This window comes from Ovis canadensis, chromosome 11, assembly GCF_042477335.2.
Source record: "Ovis canadensis isolate MfBH-ARS-UI-01 breed Bighorn chromosome 11, ARS-UI_OviCan_v2, whole genome shotgun sequence".
NCBI lineage: Eukaryota > Metazoa > Chordata > Mammalia > Artiodactyla > Bovidae > Ovis > Ovis canadensis.
Window position 1 is genome coordinate 36,829,328 of NC_091255.1, and position 6,000 is coordinate 36,835,327.

The 6,000-nt window shown below is 53.1% G+C and overlaps 1 protein-coding gene across 4 annotated transcripts in view; it reads right to left on the reverse strand.

Annotated features, from left to right (window-relative positions):
• The window catches only part of PIK3R6 (phosphoinositide-3-kinase regulatory subunit 6), a 49,185-nt gene extending 43,937 nt beyond the window's left edge, over positions 1 to 5,248 (reverse strand). Inside the window, exon 1 of one of the 4 annotated variants that reach the window (XR_011247031.1) lies at positions 5,113 to 5,227. The gene's annotated coding sequence lies outside the window, so the exon portion shown is untranslated. Of the gene's footprint in view, positions 1 to 5,112 lie in introns of all 4 variants that reach the window. The other 3 variants (XM_069542895.1, XM_069542894.1, XM_069542899.1) reach the window with 3 other exon arrangements.
• Positions 5,249 to 6,000: the final 752 nt, after the last annotated feature.

Below are 6,000 nucleotides of genomic sequence, written 5' to 3' on the forward strand. Positions count from 1 at the left end.
TGAAGAATGATTGCCTCACTTTTTCTTATCCCCATCACCTTTCTCCATGCCTCATCTTGTTAAATTATGCATCTATATGTCTGTTCACTTTGGGTCTTTGTTGCTGTGCATGGGCATTTCTCTAGTTGCAATGAGCAGAGCCGTGCAATAGGGTTACATCCCAATAAGCTCATCGTTGGAGCTTCCCTGGTGGCGCAGATGTTAAAGACTCTGCCTGCCATGCAGGAGCCCCAGGTTCGATTCCTAGGCCAGGACAATCCCCTGGAGAAGGGAAAGGCACCCCACTCCAGTATTCTCACGTGAAATACCATGGACAGAGGAGCCTGGGGAGCTTCAGTCCATGCGGTCGCAAAGGGTCAGACACGACTGAGTAACTAACACACACAAACCCATCGTAGGTTGAAAATATCTTATGTTGAGTGCATTGAACACATCTACCCTTACAGGGCATCACAGCTTGGCCCCGCCCACCTTAAACATGCACAGAACTCTTCCATGCGCCTACAGCTGGGCAAAACCATCTAACACAAAGCCTATCTGCTAGTGAAGTGCTGAGAAACGGAATGCTTGTCTGGATGCAGAATGGTTGTGAGTGTGCTAGCTGTTGACCCCTGTGATCGTGCGGCTGGCTAGGAACTGCCCTGCCAGCAGCAGCGAGAGAGGATCATACCCCGTATGCTAGCTCAGGAAAAGATCAAAAACTGAAGCACTGTTTTGACTCAATGCACCTTGCCTTTCCACCACTGTAAGGTCGAAAAACCTTAAGTCCAACCATCGTAAGCTGGGGACTGTCCACTTCCAGCCAGGCCCCAGTTCTAAGAGAGAAGAGTTCATTACAGACGTGCCTGACGTGAGCTGGGAGTTGGAGTTGCCCCGAGGTGCCATGTGAGTCATTCGATAAACGTTTATGGTACACCTCTCTACTCCTCCGTAGCCCCTGACTGTATTGTGACTGTCAGGCACTCAGGTGAAGACAACACAGGGTCCCTGACTCCAAACCATTCTTAGGTGAGGGAGCGGAAGCCAGTCTGTTTGGCACAGTTGGCACGACAGACGGCACAGGTCACAGAGATGAGGCTGATGCTCAGAATCCTGGTAAAGAGACAGCCTTCCCGTGGGAAGGGGGGCCCGGATGGAGTGGTCAGGGCACTGTGCTCACCCTCTGTGGGAGGGACTGGGCTGGACTCCGTCTTGGACTGTGGCTCTTTTTATGCATTGTTGACCAAGCAAATGGCACATCCAAGCTCAGCTCGCAAGCCTCTGCCCTCTCCCTGTTCTCCCGATCACAGCAAGAACATGACATCGTGGGACAGAAACACACCAGCCTTGGCCACCAACCCGAAGATTCCCAGCAGTGGGCACCAAGAGCATGGGAAATGGCCGAAGGGAAAATTCCAACAACCTGGGAGCATCCCCAAGGTCACAGCACTGTGGCCTCTCACTCCCCAACCCCAACTCCCAGCCTGAGCTACTCGCTCCTCGTCTCACTTGCTCTATATGACAGAGCCTTATCTGTCCTACAGATTCAAGTGAGGAGAACCAGGACTTCCTCTGAAGATCAGATAAGTGGATGGATTCATTCATTCAGACAATGAGTATTTTTTGAGCCTCTCCTAAGTGTCAGATGCTACTCCAGGTCCTGGAGATGTAGTAGTAAGTTAAAAGCAGACAAACACCTGCTCGCATAAAACTTGTACTACGTGTGGGTTTGTTGCGGGGGGTGGTGGGGTGGTTTAGTCGCTAAGTCATGTCCCCATGCCTCTTGCGACTCCATGGATTGGGAACCTACCAGGCTGCTTTGTCTATGGGATTCTCCAGGCAAGAATACTGGAGTGGGCTGCTGTCCTCTTCTCCAGGGGATCTGCCTGACAGAAGATTCGAACCTGGGTTTCCTGGACTGCAGGCGGATTCTTTACCAGCTCAACCACAGGGGAAGCTCTATGTGTGTGTGGGTGGGTGGGGGGGGGGTGCAGACAAAAATGCCATCATTAAGTTGTGTATTAATTATACAGCTGAGAGGTGCTAAAGAAATATGGCTGAGAATAGGATCATGAGGTTCCAGTGATTGGGGTGCAGTATGAAAAGGTCTCCCCGAGGAGGTGACCTCTGAGTAGAAGCCTGCAGGAGGAAGGGAGCAATCTGGGCAAAGTCTGCAGAAAACACGTTCCAAACGAAGGGAATGGCCAGCCAAGCACTGAGGAGGGGGTGCTGGAGGCATTTCAGGGGACAATGCAGCCGGGGAGCAGTCAGTAGGAGAACCCTGGCAGGCAATCCTCCTTGGGTTTGTGCCCACCTCGTGAGCGTTCGTTCCAGACCACTTCTTCAAGATCTGTATCACAGACAACCTTGGAACAGAGAGCCTGCTCTCCCCAGGGCCAAGAACAGATTTCTTTGCCACCAGTGGAATAGAGACAATGTTTCCTTCCAGGGCAGAAGTGGCAGGTTTGCTGGCAGCCCACCCTCCCAACCCTTTGAACACTAGGGGTTTCAAAGCTCTGGGCTCCTCAGCGGTGATGCACAGCACCCTCTTGGGGCCACCTCTTCGCTCTCCCAGGGGATTTGAGGGTGGGACGCTCATGATGCTTGTTTCACTGCGAGTGATAAAGATCTGTGACTCTGGAGTTTCGTGTTTTCTGCCAGTGACCATAAAACTGGCAGACTAACTTGTTAGTGGTTGTTGTTGTTTAGTCCCTAGGTCGTGTCCAACTCTTTACAGCCCCTTGGACTGTAGACCACCAGGCTTCTCTGTCCACGGGATTTCCTGGCAAGAGTACTAGAGTGGGTTGCCATTTCCTTCTCCAGGGGATCTTCCGGACCCAGGGATTGAACCCGTTTCTCCTGCATTGGCAAGTGGATTCTTTACCGTTGAGCCACCCGGGAAGCCTCAACTTGTTAGTTATCAGTAGGGTAAATCTTAGACCCTTACAGCTCTTGTCAGAGGGATGGGACCAGAGACAAAGAATGAACGGGTGCCTGAATGAATCGAGATTCAGAGGACATTCCTCCTTAAACACAGAACACTAGCAACGAACAGTCCTCAGGGAGGGTGCAAATGCACAGCTGTTCACTGCCTCGGGGGGTAACACAGGCCACAGAACCAGCCACAGAACCAGAGGTGGCTCCATGACACACAGCAGCAAGAAGCGGATGGGACCCTATCGGCAGCAGCTGTTGCTCATTCATTCTGTGCAGGAGATTGTGGGAAAGGCTTCTTGGCCAGAGGAAGGGCTGCAGGCAGCAGGACTGAGAGGGTCTGAGATGGCCAGGCTCTGGGTCACTGTTTCGCCATGAAGTTTACAGCTGATGCCCTGCTTACCCTGGCCTCCCACCCACGCTGCTGGCTCCTGGGCCAGACTATTTAGCCAGAAAAAGCCACCACCCAGCCCACCTATACCACCCCCTGGGAAGAAAGGCATGGAACTTCCCAGGAATGCACTTCTGCCCCCTCCTGTCCTCTGCCTGCTGCTCTAGCACAGAGAGGGGACCATCCCACCCTGGAGCCACTTCCCTCTCTTCCCACCCACGCTCCCTCCCGCCCCCAGGGTATCTGGCAGATGCCATCTCCAGGGCTTGGATTTTTTTCTCTCCATAGACACAGACTTGCCAGGGGACACACCCAGTTCTTTGACTTAAAGCATGTGATTAGCGGGGATAGAAAGGCAGAGCTTGGGGTTCCGAGGGGACCCCGTCAACTCTCATCCCACGAGGCCCTGCTGGGCTTTCCAGATCCCTCAGGGCTTTATTTCCCAGCTGTCCCCGAGGACTGGGCAGGCCTGCTTCCTTTGTTGTGTCTGCCCCTGACTGCGAAGGAAACACCTGGATGTGAGAGAGCCAGTCTAGGAGGCAGGAGAGTATTGTTCCTGGGGGCAGGGAGCCTAGGAGGAAGGTGACGGGGCCTGGATGCAGACCAGGAAGGCCTGAGGACCAGGTGGCCACCAGTCAGCCTGGCATTCATGCCCACCCTGGGAGCCGAGGAGGTAACAGAGGGGAGCCACACAGTGTTGGGGCAGGTAGCATTGGGCGCTAGACTGCTGGGTACCAAATCTCTTTGTTGCTATGGCAACATGTGGCTTAGAGCCTTTGTGCCTCAGTTTCTCTATCTTTAAATAAGACTTAATAATAGCACCTGACTCATAGGGTTTCTGTGAGGACTCAAAATAATGATATTCAAACGCCACTTATTTACAGATAAACAGGACAGGCCCCTGCTGGTTGGTCCTCCACAAACGCATGCATTAGCAGCCAAATCAAACCTCTAGCTGTTCTTTCCTGCCATCACACCACCTCCCTCCTCTGTGTTTGCAGTTTGTCCCCCTCAGCGAGATGCCTGCAGCCCCATCTCTGCACACCAGCCCTCTGTCTGCCTCAAAGCCCAGTTGACATTTTGAGCAGAACCTTCCCTGACCCCACCCCTGGGGGACTTTCTCCACTTGAGCCCACACCTCACTCTGCCAGGGGCCCCGGCACCTGTTACTGTCTGTGTTGGTCATGCACAGTTGGGTCTCAACCCCATGCCAGCTGGGCCTCTTCATGTGCGTGTGTGTGTGTGTGTGTGTGTGTGCAGAGAGTAGCCAAGACCTGGGACAGACAGGGACAGATGGTGTCCCAGGAGGGACACAGATGGGGGCCCAGAAGATTCTCTCAGAGTCCTGCATCTTGCTTCCCCACTCTACAGTCTTTGGCAAGTTGCTCCATCCCTCTGAGCCTCTGTCTCCCGATCAATAAATGGGCAGTATTAACACATATCCAGCCTTCCTCCAATCGCCTGTAGGAATCCAACAGGCTAATGAATGTACTCTGCAGCACCAGGGAGGAATACTTAGTCCTTCATTATGGGCATTTATTGGATCTGGAGAAGATAGGAGAGGTCTTCTCACAGGATCTTGCATCCTTTTTTCTTGTGAAAATGGGTTGAGTAATCTTAACCTGGCAGAGCGGTCCTAGTAGCCACCATACCTGGGTGACCTGTCTCAGAAATGCTGGGTATGTGTTCATAAGGGCTAGGGATGTCTCGGCCCCCATGGGCTCCCCTTCCAATGTCCCTCCTCCGGGACCCTCCATCTGCTCCTCCCAGATCCCTCCCTGGAGACCCTGCCTCCAGCCAGCACCTACCTTGACTCAGCAGCAACTCAGTGGCCCACAGTCTTGCCCAGGGAGGCCACCAGTCCCGGACGATGGGTGTCTGCAGCTCTAGCCCTGCAGAGAAAAGCCCAGTGTCACAAGGCCTGGCTCTGTCCCCTCCTCTTCCTTCCCTTTCCCCATGGCCCTCGAAGCTCCTCCCAGAGCACATCCTGCTGTGAGGTCTCTTTCTAGAGAAGTGTCTGTGGTCAGCCACAGCCACTGGAGCTTTTTTTTTTTTTGGCCATGCTGTGAGGCATGCAGTATCTTAGTTCCCTGACCACAGATCGAACCCGCACCTCCTGCAGCGGAAGTGTGGAGTCTTAATCACTGGACTCCCAGGGAAGTTCCACTGACATTCTTTATTCTGATCAGGTGGGAGGTGGCATCTCCCGGGGCCCCCCTCTGGTGCTGGCTGGATGCAGAGAGCTGAGGATTCTTTCTGGAGCTCCAGACACACCAAGCACCTCCCACTGCAGACACTCTGGCTAAATGCCCCCAAGCTTCTCCAGCTCAGTTGGTTACAAACCCAGTTCATCATTTCACCCTCAAAACCCACTTCTCTGCTGCTCATCTCAGAACCAGAAACCTGGGTGTCACTCAATGGCACCAAGTCTTATCACTGTCTCATGAATTGTCCCCCCTTTTCCCATCCCCATGGCAGTCATGAGATCATTATCGTCTTTCTCCTAAATTATTACGACCCCTTGCTGTCTACCTGCCTCCACCTCACAGCCGAAGGTCTCTTTCTTAGAGTGAAACATGAATCTGATCCTGTTACACCTTTGTTACAACTCCCAATAGCACCCGGTCACTTTCAAGAGAACAGCGAAATTCCTTCACGTGATTTGCAAGGAATGATCTGGTCCTTCCTTGATCCCC